Consider the following 18626-nt stretch of genomic DNA (forward strand, 5'->3'; position numbering starts at 1 on the left):
CTTAGCTGCATAGGAAAGAAGCTAATTCATTATATACAATGAGTACCTTAGACTGGCATTGTGGCTTAACTCTATCTTGGAATCTCACACGAGAAAGGCTGCTGAACGTTTCTCTTCCCCATGTCATTCCTAAGGGGACCCTTCAGCTGACTCCAGTTCCACAGGGAACAAGAAGCCTGGCTTTTTAGACAGATTGCAGGAACAGAAAAAAAGGAGAAGAGAAGGCCTTTCACTGTAATTCACTGTAGTATTCCAATACCTTCCACGTCCCATCTCTAAATGGCAGGGTGATTGGAAATATACAACAGTTCAGTAAAGAACATGATTTTCTCAATCAGGCATGGTTTTAGAAATGTCCTTTATTTCCATGGCTCAAGGAAAGTTTTTTTGATTGAAGAAAAAGAATTGAGTCTAATTAAAAAATGTGAGCTTTCACTTCTACTGTCACCTTTTCCTGTCTTTACTCTGTATAGAATGAAATCCTCCTGACACCAACAAAGGCTAGTGAATCACTTCAGTTCTATTAATACCTAAATGATCGTTAAATTTATTTTAAATCTCGCAAGTTCATGTACTTTGGGATAACAGCTGTGGTGTAGAAGTACCATAGAGAATTAACTTTGAATTAAATTATAAGTACCTAACAGTGTGATCTACATTCCAGTAGAATGCCTCAGAACAAACCACTGGCCGCTGTGAATTCTTCAGATTATTTTAATTAATCCTCAGACATTTACTAATCTTCATTCTATCTGTTCCCCCAGAGAACCATTATTCTAAAATAGATCAGATTCTCTTTCACTCACATACTTAAAAACATTTAAAAGCTCTCTATTGCATGATTAATAAAATAAGAGATTCTTATTAGGGAATTCAGGGCCCTTCAAAATCTACCTTGTGGTCTAGACACACTGCACATCTCTTGTATTAACATCCCCTACTTTTCCTCATGCTCCTCCTTCTACCTGAAATATCCTTTTCTGCTTTCCCATATGCTAAACTCTTATTAGTCCTCAACAGTCCACCCAACATCACCTTTACTCCTTCTTAAGAGAAGAAAAATGGTGTGTTTCTCAAACTTGTTTGTATACCGAATCACCTAGGTAACTAAAAGCAAACAAACAAAACCCAATATCTGGGCCCTATACCCAAAGATTCTGATGTGTTTGGTCTGGAGTGCAGCCTGGGTATCACTAGTTTTTTAAAGGTCCCCAGGTGAATATAACATACAGTCAAGTACAACCCCTGGGAATGTGATTAAGAGCCCAGTATCAGACTGTGGGGGGAATCTTGATTTTTCCCACTATGTTACTTTGTTGCTTAATTTCTTTGTTCTCAGTTTTCTCATCTGTAAAATTGAGAAAATAATCATATTTAATTCTTGCGATTGTTGGGAACATTAGCTTTGATAATGCAAGTGAAAAGGATAGCCTAAAACCTGCCATGATAAGTATTAGTATCAATAGGTAAATAAATTGTTCCTTCTGGGTTCTGACATTTACTATTTTTTTAAATTAAAAATTAACTCAGTTATAGTCTTTATCATGCTGTGGTATGGTTCTAAAAGGTATTTGTCTGTTTCTTCATCCATAGATCATATCATACTTGGGAGCAGCCTGGTGCTAGCAGTCCCTTCCCCAGCTTCCTTTTCCATCAGAGTTTTCTCCTCTTGACTTCATCTCTTGGACAAAACATAGTTGAAGACCTCATTCTCTCTTTGCAGGAAAACTGCAGAAACCTCTCAACTGATCTCTCTTCACCCAGGCTGTTCCCTGTCAACTGTCTCAAACAACAGTTTCTCACTGTTTTCTCTGTGCTGCTGGGGACATTGTAAAAACTGTCATTATGGAACTTATAATTCTTTATTTAAGTTCAACTCTGTTTTAGACTAAGAGGTTTTTGAAGGCAAGGTCTACATCTTCCTTCATTCGCACATCTGGCTTCTTAACAGTGTCCAGGAACATTGTTGGTGCATAGTTGTTTGTAGGAAGGGGGAAAAAAAGGAAGAAAATTTGAAGAGAAGTAGATGGTATTTCTGAGTCTACTTTAAAAGTATGATTGAAAGTGGCCTCCAAGAATGTCTCTGTTTCAAGAATTTAGCAAGAACAGAAGGCAGATGTGAATATGAAGAAAATATCAGACATGGCAAATTCATAAATCGTGGTGCAGCTGTCCTAAACTGAGCAGGAGGAGTTCTTAAAGATTCAATATCAATACTTTAATAATTTCTTAAGCTCTTCAATACAATTTTCTAATTCTCTCCCCATCCCTTCTCCTTCTCTACCCCTTCCGTGTTTGTTATTAGCCTAAGCAACCATGATGTTGTGTCTTACTATTGGAACACCATAATTGGGTTAATTTCTTACACACAGACTATTGGATCACAATGTTCCTTGGAAAAGAGAAAGTTGAGAAAGTAGATAGAGATGTTAAATTCTCTTTGCAAGAGTGCTGATGAAGAATGCTTCAGGGGATACAATAATGCTGAAAAGAGATATGACTACATAAAGATGCTAAAAAGAAATCTGAATTTAATCTGTGTATTCTTTATGATTAAAGGGAAAATTAAAACCAGCTTAATAGCCATGCTGTTCAAGTGTTTTGTGGCATTTTAACAGCATATTTCAAATTTTAGTACCAAACTCATTATACAATATTTCAAATATCTACATTTTGCCATAACCACAAGACCATTAAAGTGTACATTGTCCTTCTTCTGTGGGAATTATATACCACTTCTTATTTATTAGCCTTGGGGCATGTTTCAAAGTACTTAGTATTGCTATTTATGATCCAAAGTAGACAAAATAAAAACGAACTACAGTCTCTGTTACTTGTAAAATTTAGACAATGTTATAGATATTTTATATTACTATTTCTTTTGTTTTATTTTAAAAGAAACAAGATATATCTTGTTTCTGTTTACAGAAGTGGTGCAGGCTAATTATCTAACATGTTAAAAGCCAATAAGAGCGAAACAAAGTAAATAAAAATATCTCCACAATCTCATGACCCAGTGATGATGACTGACATTTTATTTCAGCCTTTTTTTCTATGGGAAAGTATATTAATTTAAAGGGAATATCCTACAGATATTGTTACATACCTGCAATTTCAAATATTATATATAGTTCTACAGCTTAATTTTTATGGTCATTGGTTGCTTCAGTGGAGATTGGGGAACAGAGATAAGATGTTTATTATCCCAGTGCCATCTTATCCAGAAATCTTCCACAACAATTTTTGAACAAATGAGTTGAGAATGAGAAGGAACCAGAATCCAGTTGCCTCATGAAAGCTAGGAATGTGGGTGAGGGGGTCAAGTTTGCTAATCTAATGCCAGAAACAGCAGATCAGAAGCAGGAAGGAAGGGAGACACCCAGGTGAAGCCCATTGGCTGGAACAGGCAGGGCCAGAGAAGCAGATCCCAGACAGATAAGGGGGTCTGAGGGATCTTACATGTTTTCTTTTATCCTATCCTATTTGACAGTAACTGCAAAAGAGAGCATAAAAGACAAACTGTCACTTTCCTCTTTCATGGTACAAATGTACAGTGTATGTTTTATACTTTTAAACAAATTTCACGATGTAAACACTCTAATCACTTGCTCCTCATCTCTACAATGGCTTTATTTCTGAAGGCAAAGTTTCATTATTCTGACCCCCAAGGAAAGAGGGGATTTGGCATGGAAGGGTCAAACTATGGGTCAGGATCAGGTGGAGGTGTGTGCACCCCTGGGATAACTGATACCCTATGCTCTTGCAACTCAGGCAAAACTGTTACCTAGTTCTTCCTTTGTATTAATATCTCATCTAATAACCTAAAAATCCCATGATAGAGCTACTATAAGCCCCATTTACATCCAAGGAAAAAGAGTTTCAGAGAAGTTAAATCATTTATTCAAGTTTATACGTATAATGTAGGAGCCCAGATTTAAATTCAGGTCTATTGACCACGAAGGAAAGTGGTTGATTTAAAAAAATCTTTGAAATCATTGAGATGAATTCTGGAGCGTTAAAATCGTGGGAACTCTGTAGACTTTAAGGATATGAACAAAATTCTATAATGGGAAGAACAACGTCCCCTCATATCTGTGGAACTCTTTCCTCAAGATTCAGTATCATCTAAGAAGGTTCATCTGTTCAAGATGGATTTTCAGAAATTTGCCATAGGAAAATTATGGGTGTTTGAATACATTTTCAACTTCTAAAGCTTTGTGTTCTCAGGAAAAAAATAAAAAAGCTTTGTCGTCTCACCAAATGTCTCTGTGAGGCAGTAGATAGACCAGAAAAAATGTGAAGACAATGGATTGAGGTCCAAATTTCTGCGCATCATTAATTATCTGTAGACACCAGGCACATTACTGTTTCTGAGTCTGTTTGACTCAGAAACATCTGTATAAGAGGATAATAATTCCTTTCTCATAAACTTGCTATGCTGAGTAAATGAGATTATGGATTATGAAAAGCTATCTAGAAATTTTGGCTGTTTTTAGACAACAACTATTACTATACAGTGAAAAAATCATTCTTCCAAACAATGCCAGATGTTATTCTTGGTTGTGTTTCAAAGCGCACTAAATGTGGTTGCATCCTCAGGGTGATTGCTTTGTAAGCCAGGTGTGAAAAGGAGGCCAGAAAGTTTCAACAGTCATATCAGCCAACCCACATAATTCTAGACCAACTCAAGATACCATGTGGACCTCGTATCCATCTCTTTGAGTAAATCATAATTTCATTCCAAACAAAATAGACAAGAGCATCTACCATTGCTTCTTCATTGACAATTTGTCTGCTGTCTGTATAATTATAGCATCTCAGTTGATTGTCTCTACATCTAAACTTGGAATAGCCCAAAATGAATTTCTTTAATCTTGACCAAATATTGAAACAATCAGTAGAAAATGCAGATGCACTTTTACCTAAATACTCAATTAACCTTGTACTATATCTGGCTGAGCTTCACCTTCCTAAAAAAATTCTTGACCCACAGAATAAAATCTAAGCTCTTCAAAGCTGTACATAAAGGCCTTCACAAATTAATCTCTGCTGTTCCTGCCCCGTATTTCTTCCATTTCCCACCATACTTTCTACCTTCTAGTCACAATGGCTTCTCAGAGTCCCTAACTGCTTCCTTCTTTCTCTTTCTTGGTTGTCACCTCACCCATACCAGGTCATCCCTTTACTTTCAGACTTGGAAGTGTCGGATTTGGGTTTTTGATCAGCTGTCAAGGGGCCAGCTGACCTACCAAGGGGAGAACCTTTACTGAAGAGAAAACTGACAGGTCAATTTTTTCCTTTCTCTTGTTTTTGAACTCCTCCCAGGTGTGGCTCATCTGGAGAGGTACTGAGGGAACATGCTTGCTGAGCCACATGCTCTATGTCTTTGTGAAGCTGTAGCTATTGTAATGTATCGTGTCACCTTGTATCACATCTTCCCTTGTCTCCTTTCTCTTTTTGTCACTTTTATGGTCTTGGGCTTGTACCTCTCATGCGAAGTACTAGCTCCTTCTTATTTCAGGTACTGCTTTCTAACAGACCTAGGCTAAAACATTATCATTCCTCAATCCACCACATTCTTCCACACTTCCATGTTTTGTGCATACTCTGGTTGGAATGTTCCTCCACTCTGTATTATTCTTGAAGATCCAGTTCAATTGCTGACATCTCTGTGCTCCCAGGGCACCTGGTACCTCTACTAATACTAAAGCACATGTTATGCTAATCTCCCTTAACAGACTGTAATGCCCTCAAGGACAGGAAGGTTGTCTTATTTATTTCTGTATTTTTGGCACTTAGAATGGTGCCTGTCACCTATATTGTGCTACATAAAATTGTATGAGGAATAAATTGGACCAGTTCACTTCTGTGCTCTTTTGGTTTCTCTTGAGCATAGTGGCCCAATGCTAAGGGATTTTAGAATTATGCATCATTGAAATGTGTTATTTTTTTTTTCTTTATTTATAACATAAAGAGGCTGGGAGACTCTTTGACCAGGAACAAAGAAAAAAACATAATCTAAATGCTTGTAATGTGGGAAACTTCTGATATGATCTCCTACTGATGTCTATGTGACACGTGTTTCCACAACTTCTATTTTAATCTAGTTTCTTCTGGACAAATTGGTAAAAGTGATCAACACATCTCTAGATGATGTTACCCTAAAATCCTTCATGATGTCTGAAGTCTTCTGGAATGCCTGACTAATTAGGATTCCACAGCTAATCTAAGGACAAAACGTGGCATTGTAGCACAATGGTCACTTCAAATGGGTTTATGTGATGGATCTGGAGGATAGGAATTTAGGAAGATTTTAGTGGGATTGGGGAAGTATTTTGTATTACTTAGATAAGCATTAGGGGTCTGGAATTATAGATGCTCTAGGACTGGATAAAGCCTACCATCTTGAATTTCCTTATCTAGTACACAATGTTCTCCTATGATACCTCCTACTTCTCCACCTTTCCCTGTGTTGATATGTAGAATCTATGAAATCTGAGTATTTTCCTGATGACCCAAAGATGCTGGACAAGAGAGAGGGACCCACAACCAGCATGCTCTAGTAAATGTCTTTATGACCAGATGCTAAAGACAATGAAATGCCATTAAATGAGAGAAATATAGATGCACACCTCTTAAGACAAAGGATAAGGGATGCATCCTCTCTCTCTCTAACATATTCCCTCTGTAGTTCCTCCTCTTTCCCTTGCTGCCCCCTTCTGCCTGACCTTCATGTTGTCTTGGGGTTTGATTGCAAAGTCAATGTGAAAGTCTTTTTCTTCGAGTTGAGCTAGTACAGGGGGTTTCCTTAACTTCCCTAGTGTAAGGTGCATCAGGTGTCAAAACTACCTCCTAAGATTTTCTAGGCAAATAGCGTTGACCATTTATAGTTTCGTGTAAGATCCTCTGACCCCCAAAGGGGTATGGCCACAGAGAGAAGTGGATTGTAGCAGCTGTTGGGGCAGGGGTGGAGGATGACCTCATCATTCAGAACAAGGAGGGAGTCAGGTGCTAACACTTATTGGATGCCTAAGCACTGTTCTAGGTGTTTTATACATGTAATTTTTCCAGTAACAATATTGTGAAGTAGGTAGAATATCTTCATTTTACATATGAAGAAACTGAGAACCCAGAAGGTTTTGGTAACTTGTCCAGTGCTACACAACCATGAAGGGACTGAACAATAAAGGTTGCCATTTGTACAACTGCTGGCATCACCCCTTTCAGATGCAGCATAGTGAGGGCTCTCCAGGAAGAAGACAACTTTGCCCTATAGATAACTTCTCACCCTTGTCTCCATCTGTTTCCATTTTTATTGCAATACTTATTGTATATTAAACTATTTCAGGCACAAGACCACTTCCAGAAAAGGGAGCCATTTCTCACATAACTCTTACGGGTAGCTAAGACAATGAAAATCTAACAGTGGTAGTTGAGGCTGGCAGTTCAACAGTTAACGCCTGGTGGCATAAAGCATCCCATGGAGATGAACAACTGAGTGAGAATTTCAGCATATTGGACTTTGGCAGGCATAGAGTGCAGCAAATGAGGCTTGTGACATATGAAGGCATCCCATTTGATTTGACATCAGTTGAAAAGCCTAAAGAATGTTCTAAACCTTCCCAGTCTCTTCTCCTGCAGAGATAATACCACATCATTTCTGAGAAGAGCAAAAAGTTTATTTTGTGCAATTTTAAAATTTAGGAACTGAGATACAAGTTCTTATAATCTGAACGGTTCAACAGAATGTTCGGATAAAAGGTTGTGAAAGCTTTGCCCCGCTCTTGTCTGTTTTAGTTATTACTGTTGAGAAGCCACTTTAAGAGAAAGATCTTTCTTTTCTCTATCAGGATAAAGACTTAAGCCCCAAGAATCCACCAAAATAAATTATTTTACATAACAATTTATTCAGAAAAGAATCACGTGAAAATTTCTTAATCTTCCACAAAGCTCTCCTCTCCCCATAAAAAAGGAAGTATTCAAATGTGCTAACAAGGAGTCGGAGCCCAACAAATTTTGATTGTTGAGAGAAAAATATAAAAGCAAAGGTTTGATCTAGATGGTTCCGTTTCAGAGCTGCTTCTGTAATGGCACTGTTTTCCATGTTTACTCTCATGTATTCACACGAAGCCTTTCCTCCTCATTTACTGTCTGGCTGCTATGTCTTGCTTTCTTTTTAAATTTAACATGGCTGAAGTGGACTGCATCCACCTTCTCTGAAGGCCTACTTTAACTCATGGTCCCCCACCAACTTTGAAAGGAATGGTAAGATCCCCACCCACTGCAATTCGAGGAGCCATCTTGAAGTCCCTTCTCTGTTGGATTGTCTCTCTGAGGAGTCACCCTTCTCAACAGCCGCCATCCTCTCACGTGGTTTTGCCTTCTCATTCTCCAAGCCATCATGCTCTTTTGGGCCATTCTTCCTTCACACATCAATCATGGCTGTGGTCTCTTAATTGACTTCCACTCATCTGTTTCAACCTTCATTGCTTCTCATGGTTTGTAGTAGAAGATCCCAAACTCTATAATTTTCATTACCCAACCCCACTACCTATGGAACTTCATGATCTCCCATTTCTGGCCAGGCAGTTATTCCAGGCACTATTTTAAGCACTTTTCATATGCCATCTAATTCAGTTAAATACAGTTGCCTCACAACTGTATAGCAAACAAGAGCACTGACTTGTTGCATTGGGCATTGAACTTGGGCAGATATAATCCATTATATGAACTTGGGGAGGTAATGTAACTGCTCCAGATGTTTGTTTCCTCATCTGTAAAATGAGGATAATATTAGCATCTACTTCACTAAATTATTGTAAGGGATTAATGCAGGCACATGTTAACAGTGCCTAACTCATAAGGCATGCTCAGTAGATGTTGGCTGTTGCTGTCATATCATATGGAAGGAGACACTGAGGCAAAGACAGGTTAAGCAAATGTCAAGGTGCTGTAACCCATTAGTGAAGTTGGAGGTTGAACCAAATCTGACTTCAGAATGCACCTAAACATTATGCTTTGTGGCTTCTCTTCACACCATTTACACCTGCAATCCCTCCTCAATCTGTTTCCTTTAAGGAATAGCTTAGAACTCCGGGACTATTAGCAGCTGCCCTCCCTCTGCTCTGAGATGCCATGGAAGCCATGGAGAGGGAGCAGGCGGCCCTAGTTGTGCTTCAAGCCGCTTCATCATCTTGACTCCTGGCCACGAGGCTGTGATCGCCACCTGCTGACCCTCCTGTACTCTGAACACTTTGAGCGAAAATGCCTTGTTTGGGCAGAAAGTGTAAATCTCTCAGGAGTAGGATGTCTAAGTGTGGCCTTCACTGAAGGAAGCAGATCAATGCATTTTCTTCATGTCACAAAAAAGGCTTCTAAAGAGGTGCAGCCTGTGCTTTAGGACATCAGAGTTGGCTGAGACCCAGTGTCCACCTCGGGATCACCCTCCCGTGAAGAGTCTATTTTCAGTGCATGGGTCGTGTTCATGCTTGAAAATCTCTATCATACCCCTGACTAGTCAATTCCCAAACAGGAAAAAACTCTTGGGATTCATAATTATTAAAATAGCACCAGGTTAAGTGATTTAGGCAGAGAAATGCCCCTAGAATGCTAGAGGAAAGAAAAGAAAGGATGAAGCTACAGTCAGGCGCTGCATAATGACATTTCGGTCAATGATGGACAGCCTATAGGATGGTGGTCTCATAAGATTAGCATCATATTGCCTAGGTGTGTAGTAGACTATGCCATCCAGGTTTGTGTAAGTGCACTCTAGGATGTTCGCACAGCAATGACATCTCCTAATGAGATGTCTCTCAGAATTCATCCCCCTTGTTAAGTGACACATGACTGTAATATTTTATTGTATGAGAATCTCTTCTGTGCCAGGAACTATTCCATGTATTGTCATGTACTCATTAATTCGGTCCATGAAAATTTAATGAGCACTGCTATGCCAGGAAGTCATGTGACAGGTCCTGGGGCGCTGGGTTTGATACAGCAGATGTGCCCCTTGCCCTCACGGAGCTTAGAATCTGGCAGAGGGAAAGATGTCATGCAAACATTTATATATTCTTTTCCTCAATTCCTATGAAGCATGACTATATTTTTATTTACAAATGTGGAAACCGAGGCCCAGAGAAGTGAGCTATCTTGCTTAATATGGCATGTCCATTAAATTAAGAACCAGAGTTTCATACCCAGTTCTTTCTAGACATTAATTTTGATATCTTTCAATTTGTCACAGAATCTGCCATTAACTTTATGGTTAGCTTTGTAGATAATGTTAGGTTAAACAATAAATTTCAGAGGCAAGCTTGTGAGATTTTGACTTATATTGGATTGTTCCTCCAGAAATGAGCCAAATGCTTTCATTCCGCCTACTAAAAATTCTCAACATCAGAGTTTTGAGTATTGACTCTCTTGCTCAAGCACCAGGTATATTAGGCATAATTATTTCTGAATAATTCAATAACAAAGTTTTTCTACCCAAGCCTTTAAAACTATATATTGATTTAAAATAAAATTAGTTCCAGGTTAAAAAGCACCTCAAATGCTAGTATTTAATTCTCCTCCTGTCAGCTCCAGCAAATAGATTCCCACTGAAATGCCCAAAAAGACATAAAAATAAAGAACGTTGTAAGCTCCCTGGAAAATAGAGAAGGATGTGTGTTAGTCAGAATAGGCTTTAGAAAGCTTCTCTCAAGCTTGTCTGTATGTCTGTCACAACCGAGCTTTAATTCTCACTCCTTTCCTCCTTCAGGTCTTTGCTGGAATGTTACCTTTCCAGTGATCTTATATTCAAAATTTCCTAGCCCTCTTTCTCTGATGCTACATTTTTTCTTCCCTGTTTTATTTTTCCCCACAGCTTTAAAAAAAGTCACCTGCCATACTATAAATTTAGCTTTATTTGTTTATTGTCTATCTTTCTATTTTGCACCGTTAGAACATAACCTTCATGGAGAAAAAGGTATTTTTCTTTCATTTTCCATTGTTATGTCCGTATTGCCTAAAACAAATCCTAGCACCTAGTAGGCACTCAATCAATCTTTCTTAAATGAATGAATTCCTGTTTTACTGATGAAGACACAGGTTAGAGAGTGCTGTACTCTCGCTCTGCCTCATTTCATGTTCATCATTGTGTTTCTGAGATCTCTCCATGTTGATATACGTAGATCTAATTAATTCCTCTTAGAGGAAAATATAACATCACTTGAATATGTCAATTTTATTTTTCTATTCCCCCGTAGATGGGCATTTAGGCTCTAGCCAACAGGAATGTAACAGCTTGGTGCTGAGTGTTGAGTCAGGCATTTCCAGTTGGCCCAGAAATGCAGAAATCAGCAAAGGCCTAAAGCTGAGGACAAAAGGGACTAAGTCTTCCACATTCTATGTAGACAGAACCATCAGCCACAGGTGCCACCTGCCTCTCTGCAGGGCTGGCCTCTCCCAGCTGGATATAAGAGGCGTGGGGGGACGAGGAGGTAGGCTTTGCGGAGTGCTGTTTTCACAGAGACAAGCTCTCTCGTCACCTACCCTTTTTCGTGAGGGGTGGGTAGGTGTCCTTCTCCTGAATCCAAGAGAAGGAGTCCACAAGGAAGTCATTTCTAAAGGTCCGGCGTGCCCAAACTGTCCACTCTACGCTCCATTCTGAGCTCAGGAACGTCTCTCTGAAAGTTGCCGACGCCCTGGGATGTTGGAGAAAAGGGCAGGAGAGAGAGGCCAGGTCCAACAGAAGGAGAATCAGGAGAGCTATCTGAATCTCCTCTACTCGGCATGGGAAAATTATACTTTTTTCTGTCTTTTAGTTGAAGGGGACATTCCTTTGGCAGCCTTTTTAAAAGATTTGAGTTGAAATTGGGTACATTCCGTGTTGATCTTTCATCTTTCATCATTAACTTGAAAGTTTTCTTTCTTCTTACTTTAAACACGTACTCTTTTTTTTTTTTTTTAATTTTGCCGAGGAAGATTGGCCCTGAGCTAACATCCATGCCCATCTTCCTGTACTTTATATGTGGGACACCTGCCACAACATGGCTTGATAAGTGGTGTGTAGGTCTGCACCAGGATCTGAACCAGCGAACCCCAGGCCACCACCAAAGCCAAGGAAGCTGAGCAGGTGGATTTAATTGCTACTTTACTGCTATGCTATGGACCGGCCCCAGTTAGCCACAGACTCTTAAAGGTCCAAGGAAACGACTTCATGTGTGGTTGTGTAACTCTTACCAGGAGGACACAATGCCTTTAAAAAGTAAAATGACGACAATCATGCTGTATTCAGGAGCACCAATGGGACAAATAATTTTTGATCATTTACAACAAAACAGTTCTACTTAAGGGCCTGAATAAGTTAGACACCTAAATAGAGTAATTTTTAGATATATTAAGAAGAATGTCCAAGCTGCCTTTAAAATGTCCTGAGTAGGATTTATTTTTATAATTAAAAGAATCACACTTTAATATATATTTAATGTAATTAAAAGCATCAGATCATAATGCAATACCAAGACATCATTTATATATGATTTAGTTAATAAGGCACTTCCCATTAGACCCTATTACTTGCTTTGCAACTATTGATGGCATCATTTCTGATTTGACCATATCTTCTACTCAGTGTCTCCTCATCTAGAACGTCTTATGATCATTATTTTTTATTCCAGTGCTGGGACAATTAATGTTTGTTGAAAGACTGACAGGGTTTTTATTCAAGTTACACTGAACTGAAATCATGCATTTAAAGGTTCTGAGTCTTCACCTGGTGATTTTTCCTCACTCTTTCCCAAATCTGCTCCTTGTATATCGTGTTGGAATTGGCTTTCATTGCCAAAGTTTTGATTAAGTAAATGCCATAGCTAGAAATTAAATTAGAAGCACTTATCAAATTGCAGCCAAGTGATATCGATCTCTGAATGTAACCTATATATTCAGCGCAGCAGACAGGGCGTGGGCTTGCTATCTATGAAATGAGCTGTAGTAATAAATTGGGTATGCTACATTCCTCAGCATGCTCTTAGCATCCATTATCCAATTAGTAAAAAGCAGGAGGGGGATGGGCGGAGCAAGAGGATATGAGTGCTGCAGATTTTTAAATGTATATATTAGCAGTGAGAGGAGGGAATTGTGCTGTTCACGTCTTTATTGTTCCGGCTTAGGAATTCTTTCTTACAGGCGCTTCTCTATTGCCTATCTTCAGAATGCTGGGTGTCTCTAACTTACTGCATGCGCCTCTAGTTGGTTCTTCTCTGGAGAAATGCTACTGCAGACAGAATTTCCTCCACATTATGGCTTCTTTTGAGTTTTTGTCCAATCACAAGGCGTTAGAGGAGCTGCAGCCAAAATTCCCCCACCAGTCCCTTGCCCATCGCCTTCAATTAGGGAGAACACGTGTCCCACCAGACAGCTGTAACTGCTGAGGGGGCACCTGCAGCTGCCAGGTTAGCGCCAAGACTCTGCAAATGAATGTCCGGATTGCTGCCTGAGGGCACTGAGGTTTAGAATTTCCTGTGTGAGGGGCAATTACCTCCAACTCAGAAGGTGAAAAAGAACTTCTGTTGAGGATTTCTCCCTTATGGGAAAGGACTGCCAGCACACAGTGAAGCCCTGAATTAATTGGATGTCAGCTCTGACTATGCTGTCAGGAGGACTGTGATAACTGGGTCATTCTTATTTTAACCCCAGCTGAGAAAATTGGGGGATTAAAATAATTGCCTAGATATTTCTAGGGCAACCTAGAGTAGCAACTCTGATCTCTTGGCTAAATCTTGTCTTATTCTCACTTCCTTCTCTTTCTCTACTCCCAGCCCTCTGCTTCTTTACTTACCTGAAATAATGGGTGGTAGTGAAAAAAGCTTTGGAGTTAGAAAGATTTGGCTCACATCCCCAATTTTCTGCTTATTAGGGGGTGTGACTTTGGACAAATTGCTTTGTTTGTTGATCCTCCATTTTCTCATATACAAAATGGGTTGTTGTGAGATTTAAATAATGAATTAAGTGATACAGTCTTGCACCTAACGCATTGTTGGCACATCATTAAGGACTAATAGATTTATCTTCCTCAATATCATTTCTCCATTTTATTTATACTAGGTGTTCACAGCTCTAGTATACAAAGCTTCAAAGCTTGTCCTGATGCTCTAGGAATATCCTAGATTGTTAAAATAATAAACCACATCAAGCACTGTTCATCTCCAGGCCAAATTAACTTTCTGGCTATTATGTCACTCATTGACTGACTGATTGTTGATTGATTCATTCATTGAAAAATGATCTCATAAGCAACCCTGTATTCTTGTTGATGGCTGGATCAGGAGATGGGGAAGAGGAAGTCTTTTCAAGGAGATAAATGAGAGTTAAGTCTGGGAATGTAGAATAATTTCTCAGGAAAAAAAAAAAGACAAATGTGCTATACATATATGGTACTTTATGTAAGACTAACTTTCTGTAAAATAACAATAATGAAATCTTACCCTAAATGATTTTTTATTTTTGTAAATGGGTTTTATACATTTCTGCTCCTGTGTTTATTTATTTTTTTTCTGGAAAGTTTCACCCTGAGCTAACATCTGTTGCCAATCTTCCTCTCCTTTTTCCCCCCTTCTTTTCTTTTTTTCATCCTCCTCAAAGCCCCAGTACACAGTTGTATATTCTAGTTGCAAGTCCTTCTAGTTCCTCCATGTGAGCCATGGCCACAGCATGGCTACTGACAGACAAGTGGTGTGGGTCTGCGCCCAGGAATGGAACCTGGGCCACTGAAGTGTAGCACACTGAACTTTAACCACTAGGCCATCAGGGCTGGCTCTTACCCCAAATTATTTGTTTGGTCGTTTTGTATTCCCACCTCTTTGTCTTTCTCAAGGCAGATATCTTCATGTTCTGGGAAGCAGGCTACAGAAGTTATAAGCACAGACACATAGACTCTAGTTGAGAACTAGACACTGGTTTTATAATTCGGGCTCAGTCACTTACTGGCTATGTGGCCATGGGCAAGTTACTTAGCATCTCTGTGCCTCGGTTTCCTCATTTGTAAAATGAGATCTATAACAGGTAATCACCCGATACAGTTGTTGTGAGGATTAAATGGACTAATATATGTAAACACTCAGAACAGTGCTGGGCACAAAGCCCTAGGGTATTAACAGTCAGCCTAGAGTATTACTAGTTAGCTCTAGAGTAATAATAGTTAGCCCTAGATTATTAGTAGTTAGCACTGTAAAGCAGTGTCTTTAACCCATGATTATACTACATCTTTTCTATATCCTCACTAGTCCAGAAAATTTCGTCCACATTTGCTTTCTTTAATTTGTATTATAAGAGACTATGGAATACCGTCTTCTAAATTCCACATCTGACCTTGAGATTCCTATATACTTTCTCCATCCCTCTTTCTACCTCTCCTCCATTGAGTTGCAGAAAAAAATAAGTGAATAGGAAATGAATGTTGGGTATTTGGTAGGCTGTGGAGGGTGGCTAGTGATATATCTAAAAGCTGCAATGATGGAATAAAATCGGCTGGATTATTCCGTAAGAGCTTTACCAACACTAATGAAACGCAGTGGACCCATTTTCCTCTACAGAACACATCTGGTGCAATTTCCCCTTTGGCTGTAAATTTCTGCAGCCACAGACAGCTGAGCAATAAATTCTTTGTTTAATTTCTCATAGTCCCCTGTTGGGAAGGGCATCCTTCACATCATTATACTTGATGTGAAAAAAAATGACAATGTTCCTATTCAGTTTTAATCACTTTGTTTCTCTCTGTGTTATATATAATGCTTAGCTTATTTTTGTACACTAAGCATAATAGGATAATTAAATAGAGTTCTAATGGATTTAATTCTCCCTGTCTTTATAAAATCGTGTTTCTTTTAATAGTATTGTTTGAGAAAATGAAGACATATATTTTATGTGGTTATTTATTTTTATGATTTGTACTTGTGACATCACGCAGTCCTAACCCCTACAGCCTCACATATAATCACTAACCGCATTTTCAGATGCAATATTGCTCAGGGTCTGGAGAAGGATTTAATTGCGAAGTCTTAGGCTGTCACGTGCTCTCCTTGGAAGATGATCCACAGTTGGAGCTGATGGAGTTAAATATTATTCTCCTAGTTCTCTCTCTTTTATGTAGAATTTAAACTCCCACACTAATCATTCTTCATCAGTTTTATTTAGTTTTAATAATTTGAATCTACTATGCTTTAATTTTCACAACTTCCAAGTTTCATTTAGAATCCTTTATAGTGAGCTCTATGCACTGGTGAACCAGTAAATGGATGTCCGGGGGGAAAATGCCTTGGTTTGTAGCATATGCGCCCATGATATAAATGCTCCCATCATGGCCAATTTCAAGATGACAGTGTAACATCACTGAATGTGAAGTTGGGAAGAGATGTGTATATTTGGTGCTCAAGAGCCAATGAGACACCTCTGATACACCACTGCCTCTAAAATTAACAGCATATTTTAACAAAGAAAACAAATTAGTACCCCAAAATTATTCTACACTAGTTGAAAGACATTATTTATGTATGTATAAATGTGTATGCATATATATGTATATGTATGTGCATTAATATGTGTATATATATACTATGGGATATATTTTATATCTATACATATCTGTCCCTCCTTTCCTTTTGTAGTGAGAATTTTAGGCATTTTTATTTCCTTGGCAACTGGGTATCATATAATTGCAAGTAAAATCCAGTATAACAGCTTTACTCTTTTGGATAAAATCTAAATGAATAAGGAGATTAGGTACAAAAACTCTCCACAATTGGAGAGATGCCTTCTTCTCAGGTTGCTTTTCTAACAAGCCAGGTGTTCTTAGATTAAAAAGAAGAAAATAGAACGTTGTTCTCTTAGCCCGGTTTTTAGTTTAACTGTATTTAAATGAATAAAAGGTCTAATCAAAGAGGAATCTCCCTTTACACTTCCTGAAAACAGACCCAGATTGCTGTAAATTGTGATTTTTTTTTTGATCATTCAATTACCACTCTCTAGGGAACTTCTCTTAGGCTGATTGAGGTTATGCCTGGGGCTGGGCACAGGCTTGACAATTCTACTTTATTATCCAGAGTAGACTGGAGTTTGGCAAAGAAGTCGCGCATGGTGCCTAGGGGTATTCAGCTGGCTGTGGTTATGTGTCTGTCCGTAATCAGTGTAATGGTGCTCTTGGACTTCTCTGAAATTTGGTTTACCAGGTAAGCAGCCACAGGCATGATGGTAGGAGGAAATGAACTGGATTTGCTCCACTGAAAAACTAGACCTGATGAAACACTGAGGCTCATTCTTGTTATCAAAAGGGATTATAATGTCAGAAGGGCTGGCTACCTAATTTATGAGGCCTAGTGAAAATGAAAAAGTGAGGCCCTTTGTTAAAAAATTGTTAATAATTTCAAGGTGGTGACAGCAGAACATTAAACCAAATGTGAGGCCTTTCCAAATGTGGGCCCTGAGTGACTGCATGGGTTGTATGCCCATGAAACCAGCCCTGGATGTCAGCATGGGTCCTCTGCATCTTCTTCCCACCATCTCATAGAGTCACTGTGATGAAGGAAATGGATGGCTTCAGTAGGGACAAGACATACCTGGGTTCTGGGAGGCCTCCGTCAACATGGACAAGAAAGTTTCCGGTCCTTAAATGAAAAATGGGAGTGTAGGGGAGGAAGACATTTCCTCTTCCCAAATGGAGGTTTGTCTGGCTGGAGAATGAATTAAATTCACATGAGACAGAATAGCAAGAGAAAATTAAACAAAGCTTTATGAGGAACCGTGGCCCAGGGCCTTTCTTCCTGAAGGAAGAAAGGGCACCGAAGAAGTGGGGTGCACAGAGTGGTTATATACCCCCAAACAGGGTGTTTCACATGCAATGTCCCTTTTGCAATAGTCACGAGGCCGCTCTGTCAGCACAGAACTTGATGGAAACGACAGATAGGTCTGCTGTCCCAGTGAATGCCGCGGGGTGGCAGGTGTGTTGCCTCGGGCTGGGGCGGGTCACAGATGAGTGCCGCAATCGGTTCCCAGCCTAAAGAAAGATGCTTAATCTTTAAGGAGATGCCAAGGTTGGGAGGGGGAGGGAAGTCAGTTACAGGAGGTTACCAGAGAAGCACAATAAAATGCAGATTTTATGTCCTTGCCTTTGGTATTGATTAAGAGTTTTTAGAGAGAGGGTCATCTCCTTTCTTCTTCCTGGTACAGAGAGGGAGGCACATTTTACAGATAGAGATTTACCTTACAAATGTAAACGTGTCCTAACAAAGGGCAAGTTCCATTCCTCAGAGCCTCCTTCCCTGTCCCAGTTTATCAAAAGCAATCAGCCTCAAATAATCCTGATGCCAAAGAGACATATCTTGGGGTGGCCAATTCCAGGTCCCCACAGGAGCTAGGATTTCCTTCCAGAAGACATGCTTGGCAGAGATTACAATATACAGCAGCAGAATGATCAGTCAGAAGAAATTCAGTAAAAAAGAAATTGCCACGATGTAAAGTCCAGAGGGTCAAACTTGTGGCTTCCTAAGCCAAAAGGAGTTAGATACCTTAAATCGAAAAGGTCCAGTGAGAAAATCTATCTCCTCTACCCTGTAAGCAAGAACAACTAAGCAAAAAAGACAGGCTCATTTTCT

This window comes from Equus quagga, chromosome 1, assembly GCF_021613505.1.
Source record: "Equus quagga isolate Etosha38 chromosome 1, UCLA_HA_Equagga_1.0, whole genome shotgun sequence".
Taxonomy (NCBI): domain Eukaryota; kingdom Metazoa; phylum Chordata; class Mammalia; order Perissodactyla; family Equidae; genus Equus; species Equus quagga.